Below are 18,251 nucleotides of genomic sequence, written 5' to 3'. Positions count from 1 at the left end.
ACATTTTGCTTTTGTGAGCTCACAACTGTAGGTGGGAATAGGGAGCATTTATTATTTCGGTAAGGGTAGCTGTCTTCAATGGATGGTGCTCCTCGGTTTTGCTTAAGTTTTGGCCTCAGTAATAGGTTACAGGTTTTCTAGGTTTTAGGGCTGATAGAACTGCGATATGCATTTGAAAATGGACATAGTGTACAAAGTATCTATATCAGGTACAATAAGGGAAGTTTAATTAAGTTTAATTACGAAAGCAAAAAATATTTAATAATAACTGACAGACACACACACAGACATTCAAATGCCTAATAATTTGCCAATCTTTTCATGTAGGGCCCAGGGTTCTGTCTGCTTATGGAACTGATTAGATTTTTGTTTTCTCCCCCAAATACATCAGCTCAGATTTCCAGTTTGCTTTCTTATATTGCAATTAAAACATTTAGGAATGAGGAGAGTAAACTGAGTATAGAATCATAACAGATTTTTAAGATTCTGCTCTCTCCATATTTGTCTTCCCTAATGTGCCAGCAACTTTAATTGACTTGCCATTCAAAAAACAAAACAAAACAAAAAAACCTGTTTTTGTAAACTATTCAACCGTGCTTTCATATGAGTAACTCCTTTTTAGTATTTCTGTTTTATTGCTTCACAGAATCTTTATTCTTGTATAACTACAGTACAAAAGCATCACTACCATAATATGGTTGGGAACTCTGGGTAGGCAGGGAGCTCAAGAGTAGAGTAGGGCGTGTGTAGAGATGCTAGAAGAACATCAGAGCAGCCACTAACACCCATGGTGCCACTGGTGCCGTCAGTGAGGGGAGGAGAGCATAGCATCTTCGGGTATGTTGATTCAATCTAATATTGGTAAGGAAGTTTCTGCTACATATGTCCCAGCTACTATATATCTCAGATGAGTCACCTTCAGGAAATTAAAAGTTTAATGCCTCAATACCTACATCGTTAGAATGGCAATATAATAATAATAGTTACGCATAGGGTTGCCACAGGAATTAAATGTTGACAAATCTCAAGCATGTGGCACTATGCACTTCAGCACACATCAGCTATTATTACTCTTATTTCCATGCTTGGTATTCTTACTTCTAATCTATGGAAATATCTCTCAAACTTTTTTTATTCCCTTCCCCCAAGAAGGTTGCGTAAAGATTTTCTTTTCCTAAAGATCCCCCTCCTTTCTGACACTTTTTAAATGTTTTTTATTTATTTCTGAGCGAGAGAGACCATGTGAGCAGGGGAGGGTCAGAGAGAGAGGGAGATACAGAATCTGAAACAGGCTCCAGGCTCTGAGCTGGCTGTCAGCACAGAGCCCAACACAGGGCTCAAACCCACAAACTGTAAGATCATGACCTGAGCCAAAGTCGGAGCTTAACCGACTGAGCCACCCAGGTGCCCCCTTTCTGACATTCTAATACTGCAGACATGCCAGTATGTCTGTTCGTGTAGTGTGGCCACTTGAGAAAGTCCATCAACTGGAATAATATCTAAAGTTTTCTTCTCCTTTTCCCAAGAACCAGTCTTTACCTCCCTTGTGGATGCTGTCCTACTAGTAGAGAATGCATGACCTATTGTATTTCAGGTGATTGTACTTCTCCTCTACCCAAGGCAGTTGGACACTGTGTTAGAGCAGGATTGGCTCAGGACGTGACTGAGCATGTTGACCTGGGAGTCATGCTCACACTACCCCACTGGAGCCCCCTCCCCCCCCCTCCCCCCCACCCTGAGATAGACACTTAGATTCAGAGATGTTGATCCAGAGAACCCTGTAAGGGATTGAAGCACATCAATGATTAAATTTAGAGTCAGAGAGCAATTAGAATTAGATAATATACTTTTCTTAATAAACTCTTAGCAGCTTTCATTTTTTAATTAATGGCATGTCATTGAAGGTATGAAGTTGTTATTCATTTGCCTGAAAAGTAGGGATTCTTGAAACTGTTAGGGGTAAAACCGTGGCACTTGAGAAAAGGTTTTCAGCTCTAAAAGTGAGAAATGCTTAGGACCTAGAAGCTGAGATTAGGTTCAGAAGCAGGTCCAGAGTAGAGGTCCAAAAGGAAGACTTTCCGTTGGTACACAAACTCAAATTGCTTCACAGTCCTGCTCTGAGAGTGAGACGTAAGTGAGCTGTTTCTGTTTTTTTGTTTTGCTTTTTAACTTTTTAAAACATTATTTATTTTTGAGAGACAGAGTAGGTGGGGAGGAGGCAGCAGAGAGAAAGGGAGGGAGACGCATCCCAAACAGGCTCCAGACTCCCAGCTCTCAGCACAGAGCCCCACATGGTGCTCAAACTCACTGACTGAGATCAGGACCAGAACCAAAGTAGGAGGCTTAACTGACTGAGCCATCCCAGCACTCGTAGGGAGCTGGTTCTTAATGATCTCACTTTATGACTGACTCTGGCATATCTTTCTTTTCCTTTCTGTGGTGAACTATCTATGTAAGGTATTTTTGTTATTAGTCTGCTCCAGCTGCCATAACAAAGTTCCACAGACTGGGTGGCTGAAGCCACAGAAATTTCTTTCCTCACAGTCCTGGAGGTTGAACATCTGAAATCATGTCAGCAGGATTCTGCAGCCTCTCTCTTCAGCTTGTGGGTGCTCATCTTCTCTATGTGTTCTCACATGGTTCTTCTGTGTATATCTGTGTTCTGATCTCTTCTTCTTATAAGAACACCAGTCATAAGGGATTAGGGCCATGCTGATGACCTAATTTTAACTTAGGCATATCCTTAAAAGACTGTCTCCAGATGTGGTCACATTCTGAGGTTTGGGGCTAGGACTTTAACACCTTAGTTTTGGTGTTCATAATAATCCACTACCTGTCACCTGTGGACATTCAACAGTGGATTAATGAATGAACGGATGGATGAATGAATGAACGGGTGAATGAATGAATTTTTATTTTTTTACCATGTTTGAATTAGCAATTCTGTCAATTCTTGTGAGTTATTAATAAGTTTTTTTAAAAATTTATATTTTTATATTTCGTCTTAAAAGAGATAAAACTCCATACCAGTGTTTCTATCTATTCAGTAGCTATGCACAGTAGCTCTCTCCATAGCGGCAGGTCTTCTTGTCACCTGAAGGGCCACTGTCACCAGCAGCACTGCCCCAGACATTTGCAGGGCCCCACACAAGGGTTGGAGAGGGAGAATCCCTCCTCAGATTCAATCTCTTGAAAGTTATAAATCGTATTATCAAATTGTTCTAAAAGTGTGTACAGTTCTCTTATGTGACTGATCTGCCTTTTAGAATGCCCTGGAAGGCCAGTCAGGTTTGACTTTAGAATTCTCAAACTCTACCACATCTGCATAGAAAATGGCAGTGCAGAGAAAGCTGGTACCAAGCCTCTTTCTTCACCCAGGGGCTCCGTCATGGACCCCAAGGGGCCTTGCACACACACAAGCCAGCTCTGTGCTTCCCCCACCCAGATAAACAAGCCTGAGGTGCCCTAACCCCAGGAAGACAGACCCCATGGAGAAGCCTGTCCAGGTTCTGGGAGAAGGTTTCTGCAACCAGACTACTGACAGCATAGCCTAGGAAGGACCATATAAGCTCTGGATGGTCATGGCCTGTAGCCCTGTGCACACCTGGCCCTGGTGGGAGGGTGTAGGTTGCTGTGGTCAGTGGTCAGTCTCAGGTCTTTCAGGAACTTGCTTTGGTGTTGAAATTGTTCCCATGCTCTGACTTCCCTGAAGAGGGAGCAAGAGAGTCAGGGGACAAAACATTCTGAGGAAACCTTAAGCTCAGGGCTTAGCAACATCCAAAGGAGGCTAACGGAAGTGGTTGTTGCACCTGAGAATCTCGCCATTCAGTCCTGATTGTAAATCTCTAGTTCCTGGCCTCCAAGTCCCACGAAAGACCGACTCATTCCTTGTAAAGAGATTTGCGTCTAGTAAATGTGAGCAGATCTCTGGTGGAAGCGACAATGCCCAGGTTCCTGTACCCCCACCCTGAGTGGGGTCCACCCTTGCCTGCGGGGAACCAGGCAGCAACCCCAGCACCCCCTCAGGTGAGACGGAACAGCCTCTCCGTAATGATGCACCCTCACCTCACCCTGGACAGCACTGGCAACTTGTTTGTCACTAGAGTCACTAAAAGCCATTTTTTCAAATTATCTAGGCTGTGCTCCTAGCTTCAGAATAAATAAATAAATAAATAAATAAATAAATAAATAAATAAATAAAAAGCCAGTGCTTTTCCTCACCACATAGAATACTTTATAGTAGGGACCAATTTACTTACTAGGGAACAGCGGGTGGTCTGTGCCTTTCCCAGTAAAGGGGGCATTATGCTAAGCAGGGTGGCTGGCTTCAGTGCTGAGGATAGAAGGGGAGAGACCCTTCTAATTAATTACGTGGCTGTCTTTCCCCAGCATGGGTACCTCACTTTGTCTTTTAAGTTCTTGTTTAGTCAAAGCTGTATTTCTTTTATTTATTTATTATTTATACTTTATTTCCAAAGAGAATTTGAGACAGCTGAAAAGTGTGGGGGGTGGGGGGGTGGGACGCAGATTATTTGTCCTGAAGCAGGGCATTTAAAGAGAAAATTCCGACAGAAAAAGTAGGGAGCTTACTTTTCCTCCCCAAGCTCCTCTTCCCCATCGAATTTTCTGTTCTACTTGATCTCTTCCCCCAAAACTTCTTTCAGCTTTTTGCTGTACAGACTCAGGTTGTCTCTTTTGATCCTTACCTTCCGTCACGGTACCCTCCCTGTTCTAGGCCACTTAATTGCAGTCTTCCCATTGCCCTTAGAATAAAGTCCAAATGGCTTGCTAAAGCCATGAGACTTTGTGTGACCAGGCTCATCAGTGGCCTCTGTTCACTCCACTCCTCCCCAAATGCCAGCCACATTGCTCTTCTGGTTCTGGGAAGGGGTCAGGCTCTTCCTCCCTTGACCTTTGCCTCTGCTCTTACTATGCCCAGAGTGTTGTTAGTCTCTCTCTTCCCATGTGCTGCCCTCTCTTGTCCCAGATGCCCCATTCATTACAACTCCTCATTCTTTGGGAATCCCATTCTGCAAGATTTCATCCATGACGGCCATATTTAAACCTACACCTAGCACCATCAGTGATGTTCTCTGTTATCCTTCTTTCTTTCCTTCAGGACATTGCTCGCCATTTTAGCATTTCTAGTCTCATGTTTATAGGCTTTTTCTTTCTTTTCTTCTTGTTTTCTAAACATGTATCTTTCCTAACTGTAATCACTTTGTCTTTTTCTTCTTTGTATCACAAAGAGCCCACACTGTGCCAGGCACATAGTAAATAGCCACTCAACAATTGTTTGACGAATGAATGAGTGAGAAATACTAGCTCTAGGAAAAGGTCAGATATACTTTACTTGATTTAGAGTGTCTGCCAAGAATGTTTGGATTTCTAGAGAGAGTAGCATTCTAATCCAAAGGAATTGGTTTATATTTATAAAATTTTAAGCATCAGGGACCTGGTGAGAAAAGGTTTTTGAGGAAACCATGTCACGTTAAGTGGATGCCCTCTCAAAGAGTGTTTTTCCTTGACCTAGTTCTTGAATGTTTTGTCTCAGAGAGCAGACCTGCCATTTAAGACATAATGCTTTAGAAGATAAACCTTGTTAGAACAATCATGATACTCCCAAGGGTCTGGGGGCCCGAACTTTAGTCAAGAGTGAAGAGTGTGGCCAAGGAAGCGATGAGTAATTGGATCTAATTTCATAGATATGATGCTCTCCTCATCCGTCTCACTATTTTAAATTTGATTTATCATCCCAAACATCCTGTTATTCTCTAATACTTGGGTTTGTAATTTTAGTAAGAAGTGAAGATTGGACCTCTTTCCTGGACAACTATCAAGTCACTGAGACAAAGTTGAAAAAACAGCCCAAACTGTCTTCTCATATGATGGGTGGGTTAGTGTTACTGGGACCCTCTTTCAGCTGTGTTGCTTCCCTCTGGTGGTGGCTTTGTGTACACGGGCTTGGGTGGAAAGCACCGAGTCAGACTGTAGTCTGCTCTCCTTATTAGAAAAGAAGGAAGGGAGGGAGGGAGGGAGGGAGGGAGGGAGGAAGGAAGGAAGGAAGGAAGGAAGGAAGGAAGGAAGGAAGGAAGGAAGGAAGGAAAAGAAAGAGTCGTCATGTTCTCCTGGCACGCATGCGTGCGTGTGTCTGTGTGTGTGCATATGTTTGTGGCAGGGGAGGCACTTTCTTTAAACAGAATTAAGTGGTTGAAATTGATTGACAGCCTGTGATTAAGAAAAGACAAAGTTTTCTGCACTTGGGGATAAAGTTTGAAGGCTGCAGTGTTCATAAATGAAAGCAGTGCTCCAACTGTGTATAATAAACCTGTAAAAGGATCTGCTCATATGTTTAAATTACGCTTTGTTTGGAAAACATATCTGAAAATTCATTCAAATGAGAAGAGCTGCCAGTGTAGATTTTTTAAAGATAGCTTTTAAAATCTGTTGTGCATTTTTAATATTTTCCCTTGAATTATTACTTTTCTGCAGTGTGTAGCTTACAGTGGACGCAATGTAATGGTTCTCATCTGGAGTTTCATTTTAGTCTTGGAAATCACTTGACTTTATCCCATATCATCATGCTGCAGGGGTGGGGGAGGGTGCCCTTGAGTAACAGAGACGGTCAAGGATAGGAAATAATCACTGTTCTTTTGTTTCTTTTCCCCTCTCATTGCTCAAATCCAGAAATACTCCCCTGAACATAGCCTGACACTTCAGCGTGACAGGTGTTCTGAAGATGAGAAGGTGCAATGTAAAAACCTGTTTATTCAGTGAGGAAATTTTGTACCATTTACATTCAGAGCCATCCCTATGATACCAAAATAGGCTTGTGCAATGAATTTTTCATTTTTTAAACTCAAAACCAGATAACTCACCTGCAAATACATACTATGTAATTTCATTTCATGTGCTTAATCAATATCACTGATGGAAATCTGTATTCTCCTTGTGAAGGAGACAAGTTTTTCTGTTTCATTATGCATATTACATATGTGGTGCAATATTTTGGTGGGAAAATGGGTCATGTTTATATTTTTGGATTCAGTTTATTTTTTTCATGTGCTTCTTTATAGCTCTCAAAGTTCCTGGCCTATTTTGTATGGATTGTAACGATGTGGAATGGTAAAGGGGTAAGCAATTAAAGCACAGTTGAACTGTCACACTGAAATTTGTGTAAATATTTATAAGCTGTTGCCGTTATTTGAGCAGAAACATGTATTTTTTGTAGTAGACCATAAACACTTCCCTGAATTCGGGTCAGAATCATAGAACTGAAGCGTTAGGTATCTAAGGTGATTGGACATGCCTTTCATCAAACCAAGTTTGTAATAATGGGCCAGACTGACCCCATTTTAGTTGATAAGAGCACAGAATTTGATGTTATTTTACCAAACAAGTATAGTGCTGTGGTAATTACAATGACTTTCTAGTTGCATGATTTATGCCTTTTAATAAGGTCATCTAGTTTCTCTGTATTTGAGGACTATTCATCCATCTCTGTCTATCCCTCAGTCTCTCTAGGTAGGCTGGTATTGCTTAAAGGTTTTGAAGTCTTTTCTGAAATACTATCTTGGTGATTTCTCATGAGACCTCAGACTGAAGATGTCAACGAGTTTTTACAGACTGCCTCTTTGAATAAAATGATCATCTGAAGGTCGTTCTTTGATTCATCCATTAGTCTGTAGACACTTCTTGAATGTCTGCCATGTGCTGTTGTAGGCACTGGGGAAACAATAGTCAGCAAAAGCTGTCCAAACTCTGCCCTGTTTGAAGCTTACAGGGAGGCAAGACATGGTTTAGAAGCAAGGCTTTGCAGCTCATGCCTGAGTTCAAATTCTGTCCATGTCTTTTATCTGCTGATGGGTCTTGGAGAAGCTACACCACTTGGACCCCCATTCTCTCTGTGGGGGCAGTAACAGTACCAAAGTACTGTTATTGCTTTATTATGAGTCACTAAATATAAGTTTCTTAAAAAGTATCTGAAATTGCAAATGCTAAATTAGAAATGCTCTTAAAACACTTAAATGATAAGTCAGGTGGGTGTTTGGTTGTACACATAAGGAGCTAAGAAGACAGGTGAGGATGAAGATTTTAGACTGATTCATTTGCATACACAGATGATAATTTAAACAGAAAGCTTGGATGCCATTTCCTACAGAAAGAGAAGAAAAGATCACCCAGATCCAAGCTTAGTGACCTCACACTCAATGCCTAGATTGAGGACATAGGAAATAGGAAATAGGAGGAACAGGAAGAAAATTAGAAGACTAAGATGTTATAGCAACCAGAGAGTGAGAAAGTTTCAAGAAGGGCATGACAACAAGTTTAAATGATGCTGTGATATCAAAAAAGAAGACAGTCAGGTTTACCAACCCAGGGCTGATTGTTGACATCAGTGAGACACAACTTGTGTGAAAGTAGGGACAGGAACCAGTGGAATGTGAAGATGGGTGGGAGGTGAGAAAACAGAAATATCAATTATGGACTCTTCTTTCTAGAAATTTGGATTAAGGTGAGGAGATAAATGGGGCAAGAGCTGGAGGGGGTATTTGGAGTCAAAAGGATGATTTTTGGTGGAAAATATTGGAAACATGCTTGACAGTAGATCTGGTTTAAGACAGAGAGGTTGCATACACAGGAACGGAGAACGTAGAATTATAATCTAGAGAAGCCTGTAGGTCAAAGGCGCCACAGGAGAGATGGAGTGGTCAACCATTAAGGAAAGGAAAGTAGGTGCAGACACAGATTGACTCAGATGTTTGGCAACAGAAAGACATGGGAGATACTGTCTGATGTCTTCTGCTTATCTTCAGATTAAAGTCAGGTTGTCTATTGAAAGTGAGAGGAGAAGTTAGGGAATCTAAAGGAGAGTTGAAGACTGGCACCATCTTTGAGAAGAATGAGAGATAAGTTTTCCAGAGAAGTATCACAGTGTTGCTAGAGAGGGTGCAATCTCACTGTAGGCTAGTGATTTCTTATTTAAGGTAGACCTCATCTGTGCTATTAGGTGACTTTCTCTGGTGAGAATCTGAAACTCGGGCAGGCACAAGGGAGATTGGGCTTGTGATAGGGTGAGTTTGTTTGCTTGATTGGTGCAGTCAAAGAACAGACAGCAAGAGAACCTTGGATGTTGGCAGAAGGATTTTTGAAAGAACAGATTGTACACCCTAAGCCAAGAAGGAGGGGAATATAGTGGGAAGAGCACCAACTTTTTCTTTTCTTTTCTCTCTCTCTCTCTCTTTTTTTTTTTAACGACAAAAACTGAGCTGGTATTCTATGGCTAGGATTTGCTACTCTTTGAACTTGAGTAAGTCACAAATTTCCCAACCTTGTTTCATCATTAGTAAATTTAGGATAATAATGACTTATTCCTCATCACTCTGTGAGTATTTCATGTTACTAACAGTGGTTAGCACTTATTTGAATAGTTAGCTGAATTTAAACTCAAATTGGAAATGCACCAGAGCCTAGGAATACATAAAGTGATTATAGTCATTTGCTTATTTCTTCTGTTGAATTCTCAAGGACTCTATAAAAGAAGCTCATATCTCTTGTTCTATCCCAACATGGCTTGCCTCTCAAAAAAACAAAATAGTAGGGGAGGGGAGGAGGTGAAGAAAAGAAGATGACTTCTCATTTCCTCCTCCCCCACTCCAGATGAATGCTTGCAGAGTGCCCTTGGAAGGCTGGGGGAAAGCTTGGAAAGAGACATAAGTATTCAGAGTGAGCACTGCATGTTTGGATCATAGGGCAAAAGATAAAAGAACAAATTACTCAAACTTTATTCTTTTTATTTTTTTAAGTGTTTATTTACATTTGAGAGAGAGAAGTAGAGACAGAGAGTGCATGAACAGGGGAGGGGCAGAGACAGAGACAGAATCCTAAGCAGGCTTCAGCCCAGAGCCTGACACAGGGCTCAAACTCATGAGCTGTGAGATCATGACCTGAGCTGAAGTTGGGTACTTAACCAACTGAGGCACCCAGGCACCCCAGAAGTCTTTCAGAATTTCTGGAGTCAGGTCTTTTTATGGGATTGCTTAGAAGCAATCTCTTGCAGAAAAGAAAGGAGATCTAGCAAGATCTTTCTTAAAATTACTGTGTATTATGTTAGATTACTGATCTCTCTACAGATTTTTCCCCCTTAGAATTGAAGGAATTCTTGATAACCTACAACATGTCATCTGAAGTGATTAGTATATATAAGGTGGCCATCTGTTGGGCAGTTGAGACTAGCTTTATTTCTTCAACAGCTTTTCCCACAGTGGCCCCACCTGAAGACCTTCTTAGGCTGTAGAATGTGGTGACAGCCAACTTGGGATTCTTTGAGATAAAGTAGGTTTGGAAGCTTTGCTGTCTGTCTACTGTCCCATCAATAGTCATCAAGTCCTTTATACACCTCCAATCCTTGGCACCTTGACACTGATCATCAGCTGAATTGCAGCTTGGTTTCCCACTCCTGCTGCATCCTGGAGTCACATGGGGAGAACAGACACTGGGTTCCCTGGCATAATTACCCTGTATTTATGCACCAGTCCAGCTTAGAGGTTTTACTCACTTCAGATGCCAGGCTACTGATAGTTTTGTATATTTAAGCAGAGGGGAGAGGCTTCAGTTTTTGCATGTTGTTTTTAATACCATCGTAACTAACACCATTCATCAAATCATACCAGTAGCTAGTATTTTCTTATGGAAATTTTACAATGCCATCCTCTGTTCATACCATCGTGTGGCTTCAACCAAATGACTTCATCTCTGTAGACTTCATTTGAGGGTAATATACATATCTCCTTTGGGTTGTTGTGGGATTACATGAAATTAAACATATTAAAATGCTTTTGGAATTGTAAAGAGTTTTATGCAAAGAGTTATGTGATCTGACATGAACTGATACTCAAACACAGAGGCTCTGTCATAGATATATTTCTAGCTTTCTGCCCGGCAAGGAATGGGCCCTTCCCATATGTTTGCTGGGTTGTACTTGGCGCTGGCCTGACCATGAGTCTTCTCTTCCTTTATGGGCAGCACATACCAAGAAATGGAGGCATCAGCATTGATAAGATTCTGAAGCAAATGAAAGAAATGGGACATTTACATAGGAAAAGAGATCTGAGAGACCTAGTAAATGTCTCCATGTATTTGCAGTGTTGATACTTGGAAAAATGTATGTGTGTATTTCCAAAGGAAAGAACTATGATCAATGAAAAAGGAAAGTAAAATTTAATTGATTCAAAAGAACCAACTCTCTACTCAATTAGGGATATAACTCCCAGTGCAGAAGGCTGTTTGTTATTGTTGCTGTTTTTATTTTATTTTATTTTATTTTATTTTATTTTATTTTTTTATTTTATTTTATTTTATTTTATTTTATATTTTATTTTATTTTCTTGTTTATTTATTTTTGAAAGAGAGGGAGCAGGGGAAGAGCAGAGAGGAAGGAGAGAGAGAATCCCAGGCAGGCTCCGCACCATCAGCGTGGAGCCCAATGTTGGGCTTAAACCCATGAACTCTGAGATCATGACCAGAGCCAAAACCAAGAGTCTGAATGAGCCACCCAGGCACCCCTGTTGCTGTTTTTTAAAGCTAAAAATGGGAATGGCTAACACATAATGAGTGTGTGTTTTCCACGTGTTAGATAGCACTTGAAATGGTTTATGGCTCAACAAGTATGAGAGTAAAACTGCCATGTTCTCCACTTGACAAATGATTTGACTGGGGCCCAAGGAGGTGAAGTGATGTGCCTGAGTTAGCACAGCTGGCAAGTAAGAAAGCTATCCAGGTCACCTATCCCCGGAGCCAGCACAGTTCCTTGAGTCCCTACTTGGCACTCTTAGTTGCTTTATATTCATCTCTAGTCTTCCCAACAACTTGGTGAGCACTGCTTAATATGCTCTCTTGAGATGAATAGAGGGAGATTGAGAGAGTTCAAGTCGGGGTCCATCATCATGCTTTTGAAGAGTGATTGAGCTGAGGTCAAAGCCAAATTCTGACTTACCTCAAATCCTTTGTTCTTGTTATGCCACCACACCTTCAACTCCACCTCTTACAAGTCAATTTGATCTAAAAAAGAGAAAAATCTGTTACCTCCGTGCCTTGAAAACAATTCCCAGTGGGTGTATTTGGGTGGTTGAACTCTAAATTGGTCATCAGATCCACCTGGGGAATATTGACAAAATGCACATGCACAGCCTTCTTTGAAGACCTATCAAACCCCAAATCTGCAGGCTGGTGCCTAGAAACCCTATTTTTTCATCATCTCCCTCTAGTGTTTTTTTATGTTTATTATTGAGACAGAAACAGAGCATGAGTGGGGGAGGGACAGAGAGAGAGGGAGACAGAATCTGAAGCAGGTTATTGGCTCTGAGCTGTCAGCACAGAGCCTGACGTGGGGCTCAAACCCATAAACCATGAGATCATGACCTGAGCCGAAGTCTGTCCCCCAACCGACTGAACCACGCAGGCACTCCATCATCTTCCCCTAGTGTTTTTGGTGGGAAAACCTGGATCAAGTGATGGGGAAAATCCATGTCAGAGATAAGAGCATGAAACCAGCTGTTTTCTATGCCTGAAACATGAGTTACTGAGTATATATTTGGCCAAATGAATAGATGTATGAATAAGTGAACTACCTCTTTCAGAAATGAATTGAAAAGTATATAGATGTGGGCTTTAGGGAGTCCATCCTTTATGGGGCCTACTTCTATCCTTTCTTTAATCTTGGTGGTACTGTCTCAGTAAAATTCTTCTCTATTAGTGGCTGTCCACCACTGAGTTTAAACACCATGAAGGCCAGTCTTGCATCCAGACGTGCAGACTTTAATGCACCCAAGGAATGGTCAGTGGGAGCTCCCCAGTGGCTGAGGATCAGAGAGTGGCAGTAATGAATTTGCCCTCAAAGTTTATGCACTTGAGTTTTTAACACTGGTTGCATGTTCTAAACCTATTTTTGAACCAACTGCATTGTAAACCATGTGGGAAAAACTCTTCATATGTGTTAGAGAATTTTATGCTTGCTAGCTCCTTTTTTTGGGTGGGGAGATTCCAATTTTAATGTTTTCGATCCTAGACTGACTGGAGCCCGGAAATTGTCTACTGTTTATATAAAGTATTTCCTTTCTTTCCTTACTTCTCTCTTCTCTGTCTCTCCCTCTTCCCTTCTTTCTTTCTCTCTTTTTTAGCAAAGAAAAATATTTGTCTATTGAGAATTTCAAGGGGCTTGGTGAGGATCAGTGAAGGAGATGGAAAAGTTAGGGGGTGGCTATTGTTTTATTTTTCCCTAAATTCCTCTGCTAATCCCCACATCTTGCCCAGCTAACTATAGAACTCTCCTGACTGTTGTAAGAGCAGTATTTATAACCTATCTCAGGAATGTGGATATGCACACAAGATCTATACATTGCTTTAGTGTTTCCAGATTGTAACAGAGACATTTGTAGTGCATTTAGGCCTATCTATTCTGCACCTGTGTGTCTGGTCTGATTTCACGCATAAATTGCCTAACTCCAGAAGTGCTGAGTCCCAGGTACCTGGGGAAACTTCACAGAGCCTCCCTCCTCAAATTAGCTTTCTCATTCCTACCAGTTCATTTACTACACTGTCTTGTCACAATCTAGCCAATGCCGAGACCATTAAGATTTTATTAGGTTTGTCCTGGTGTCACTATATTATGCAATCGGCAGTGCCTATTGACAATTCTTATTTTCTGTACTATGATTTTTATAGTCTGAATTTATTAAGCACTCCTGGAATACAGGCTCCTGGAATTAATTTAAAAAAAAATCTTCGTAGCGCTGGGAGAGAAACACTTTGTTGAAAGCTTTAACATGATTTATGTGCTTTGAGTCTCAGTTCCTATGAAAAGAGTTGAATTAAAGTAAAGTAGCCCAGAATAAGTGCTGCTCTTACTGTCAGCTTTAACAGACTGGCAGGGCCAGGTTCTGGTGTCTCCAAAGAGCATTTGTTACGTGTTGATTTATATTCAGTCTTTTGAAACTGTGTTTTCTACTTTCAGTGAAAATTCTTGTTTTTCCTTAGCACCTTCCATTAAATCACTCTTCATAATCACTAGCTTTCCTGGAAAGGAAGCATTCTCAGTGTATTAAAATAAATAGGAAAGGGAAAAAATGCTCTCAGTATTTGAAGCTCCTCTTATAAAGCAAAATATTTTATTCCTTATATTTAGAGACTTATACATGGAAATGGCTAATGACCTGGACACAAGAGTTTGTTGATTGTCTTCTGGAAACTAGACTACCTCAGGGAGAAGCAGGCAGAGTTGGGGAAACGTACCTTGCCATCTGAGTTTGTTTCCTTGTCTCAGCTGGGCTGTTTTACCTCTTGATGTACCTTACAACCAGTGTGGCTGCATGCGCAGCACTTCTTGAATCTCTTCCCTTTCTTGTACCTTCTTATACTTCAGATCATCACATACACAATCTTTGTCCTGCAGTGTCTTTCCTGACACCCTGTGGCTAGGTTAGAGCTTTTTACACAGTACCATAATTCCTTGACATCCTAAGTTTAGAACTCTTTTTACAGTACCGTAATTCTCTGCTTACTCATTTCTCTCCCCTCCCCCCCCAGTGACTTAACCAACCTCATGAAGCCCAAACCTACATCCCTTCCACCTAAGACTGTATCCTCGTTCTAATGCCCAATAAATATTCATTGAATAAATGAATGAAAGACATGTAGCATTTTAATGTTTTTTTTTGTTTTAGTGTCCATGTCCAGAAGCATTTTTAGGTTCTGTTTATTAGAAACCTATGTTTGAGGGGCGCCTGGGTGGCTTAGTGGGTTAAGCGTCCGACTTTCGCTTAGGTCATGATCTCGCGGTTCGTGGGTTCGAGCCCCGCATCGGGCTCTGTGCTGACTGCCAGCTCAAAGCCTGGAGCCTGTTTCAGTCTGTGACTCCCTCTCTCTCTGACCCTCCCCTGCTCATGCTGTCTCTCTCTCTCTCTCTCCTAGAAATAAATAAAACATTTAAAAAAATATTTTAAAAAAAAGGAAACCTACGTTTGATTTCTTCTGTAACATTAGAATAATAATGCTAACCTTCTAAGGTACTTGTAAAATGGTATAGGTCAGTGATTCTCAACTGGTGGTGATTTAGTCACCCCAGGAAACATATATGACAAGGCCCGGAGACATTTTTGGGTGTTCACAGAAGCCCCACCACAGAATTATCTGGCCGAAAATATCAATACTGCTGAGGTTGAGAAATCCTGGAGTATACGGAAATGCATAGAAGTTGGTAGGTTCAAGGTGATTTTATTTTGCTCTACACATTGGAGTTCACCTCTTTGGATAACGTAAATATTAATAATTACACAGAGAATTATAGTTTATGTTTTTTATGTTCTTGTAGGTATCAGGCAACATAAAAGCTTTCCACAAATACTATCGTATTTAATTCTCTAAAGAATACTATGAGTTACGAACTATTATCATTCTCATTTTTCAGGTGAGGAAAGGAAGGTATAAAAGGTTAAGATCCTGTGGCTACTCTATGTCAGAGGTGGGATGAGAACTCAGGGACTATGCTTTTGACTGTACTGTACCTTCTCTATGAATGCAGTCTCCAGCTTAAGGTCTAAAAGGATTTCTGCCCTCAGTATTCAGTAGGAATTCACACTGAAAATATGGAGGAAATTTTCGCCTACTTAAATGAAACAAAAAGTCATTATTGCCTACATGTTTGTAATTTTACACTTGCACTAATTGAACAAAGATACAGTACGTTGGCTGACCTAATATAGGCTGTTGTTGATCCAAGGATTACAACAAATCTGTTTGATGTCATTCTGTGTGATTCCCAAGAAGCTCAAAGAAAACCCTGAGAGTTTGTTTTCATTCAGAATTGAACTTGTCATAGCTGATCAACACATTGTGATTTCGATGGGACTTTTCTCCTCTTAAGGTGGATAAACAGTGACAGTTTGCCCCGTGTAATCCTATTAGGAGATTTTTTCAGGACCACATCCTCTTCTTACATAATTATAAAAGAATCATTCATAAGTAGAGTTCAGTAGCAACAGAGCAAGGCCTGCGGCAAAGGATTGGCTGATGGGGCTTTTACCCTTCATACAGAAGACACAATTCAGGCAAGTGGCAAATGTACAATTTGAAAGTATGATACTGTCCAGGTCCATCCTGAGAGCTTTGTTAAGCTCCCAGTGATTATTGCCTTTGAGGCTGTTATCTGGTGCACTTTCCAAGTAAATTCTGTCATCCTCAAGTATTGGCCAACAGTTTCCATGGCCTTAAAACTGGGCTTGCAAACAAGTTAAGAAACATCTATTCATTTTATTTAGGAACTTAGAACCCTGGGGGAGCTATTTTTCTCTCAGGAAATTCTGTTTATTGTGTATTACTGTCACATGTTGAAGATGCCTGCGGAATACTAAAAAATGTGTTAAGTTCTATTCTTTTGGTCTCTCTTTCCGACCTCCTGTGAAGAGTAGATACTAATAGCACCAAACAAATGTTTGTTCTTAAATAAATCATGCTTTATAAAAGTGGGCTCCCCTGATTACAAGTGGCTTTTTTAAAAAATCTTTTTAATGTTTTATTTATTTCTGAGAGAGAAAGAGACAGCATGAGCAGGGAAGGGTCAGAGAGAGAGGGAGACACAGAATCCGAAACAGGCTCCAGGCTCTGAGCTCAGCTAGCTGTCAGCACAGAGCCGGACGCGGGGCTCGAACCCACAAACCACGAGATCATGACCTGAGCCGAAGTGGGACGCTTAACTGACTCAGCCACCCAGGCACCCCTGATTACAAGTGACTTTGTAAGCTCCTTCCTACTGGGCATCAGTGCTTGCCATTCAGAAATACATTTTCAAAGGTCTCTTGAGGCCAGGTACACACACACTACAGCCCTTGCACTACTCTACATGCAAGGTGTCATTTCTATATAAGATATCATATGAAACCATCTCCTCGGGACAAAAGTGATTTAGTATGCCTTATGCTTTTACTCTTCTTAAAGAGTCATTTGATGTGTTCTTCCACTTATTTCATATTTAATAAATTAAAATATTTGAATGATTAAATGTCACTATGTTTAGGGCAATGCCTCTCACATTTTACTGGGCACACCCCAGGTTCTTGCTAACATGCAGATTCCACCTTTCCCACAGTTTCCTAGCTCAAGCTCATGCTCCTGGACCAGGATCACACTTGACTCACTAGCTGTTAAGGAACATCAGAATGGGTTAAAACTTTGAAATCTGAGCTAAAGGTGACATCAGGTTGATGCCATTAAACTAATTTTCCCTATACTATCCTTAGTTATGTTATAAAGGAAGTTTTTTCCTGGGGAGGGATGGTTCCCGTCTAGTGGAGGGAAAACATGTTTATTTGTATGTTTTAACAAATTAAATAATGTTTGATTTTTAATAAAGTATCATGTCTCAATCTGCTTTTGCCTGGAAATAGACTCCCTATACCTCCCTTTCCCTTTCTTAAGGTTTTTGAATAATGAAACATAAATTTTACTCTTTCAGGTCATCAGGGGCATTTTTTAGGTGGTGCTCAATTTTTTAAGTTGTAGAACAAATTTACAATATCCTTGACACTTAAACAGCATTTACAATGTTTTTTTAAATTCTTTTTTAATTATGTTTCTAAAGATAGCTAAGGGAATAATTTCAAGTAGTTCTTCTGTGCGTCTAGAGGGAAGTTGTTTCAATTTCTGTCTGTTGGTGAGAATTAAAGTCATAGCTTGCCATGTTCTGTCATGTTGGCTTATTTTGTAAGGAAATAAAATCTGGCACCTTTCAATTATCTGCTTTACCGCTCTGATCTAAAGATAGATGGAACACGTTGTAGAGAAAGAAGGCATGATTACTATCTGTCTATTGCCTTGACTTCCCTAGCTGGGCTTCTATCATTTCAAGGTCTTTCTTTAAAAGCAGGAAAAAAGGGGTGCCCTTGGGGGCTCAGCTGGTTAAGCATCTAACTCTCTATCTCAGCTCAGGTCTTGATTTCAGAGTCATGAGTGCTCTCCACTCTGGGCTTGGAGCCTACTTAAGAAAATAAAAAAAGTAGGAAAAAACACAGATGGGAGGAAGGTGGTGGTGTGGAAAAATGCCTTATTACTAATCATGAATGTTGCAACTTTTAACTTTGTACCTGGAGGTCCCGAAAGAGGGAGTATGTAGAAATGTATCATGGGCTGGGAGTTTGGTCCTTCTTGGTAACTCAAGGATAGGCTACTTTGGAGGAAGACAAAGATGAGGAGAAGCAAAA

At 40.7% G+C, this 18,251-nt stretch overlaps 1 protein-coding gene across 1 annotated transcript in view; it reads left to right on the top strand.

Annotated features, from left to right (window-relative positions):
- FLRT2 (fibronectin leucine rich transmembrane protein 2) overlaps positions 1-18,251 on the top strand; it is a 101,716-nt gene that overhangs the window by 76,019 nt on the left and 7,446 nt on the right. The window lies entirely within an intron of this gene.

Source organism: Hyaena hyaena, unplaced genomic scaffold (assembly GCF_003009895.1).
Source record: "Hyaena hyaena isolate Hyena2069 unplaced genomic scaffold, ASM300989v1 scaffold_880, whole genome shotgun sequence".
Classification (NCBI taxonomy): Eukaryota; Metazoa; Chordata; class Mammalia; order Carnivora; family Hyaenidae; genus Hyaena; species Hyaena hyaena.
This window is presented reverse-complemented; position numbering and strand designations above follow the sequence as displayed.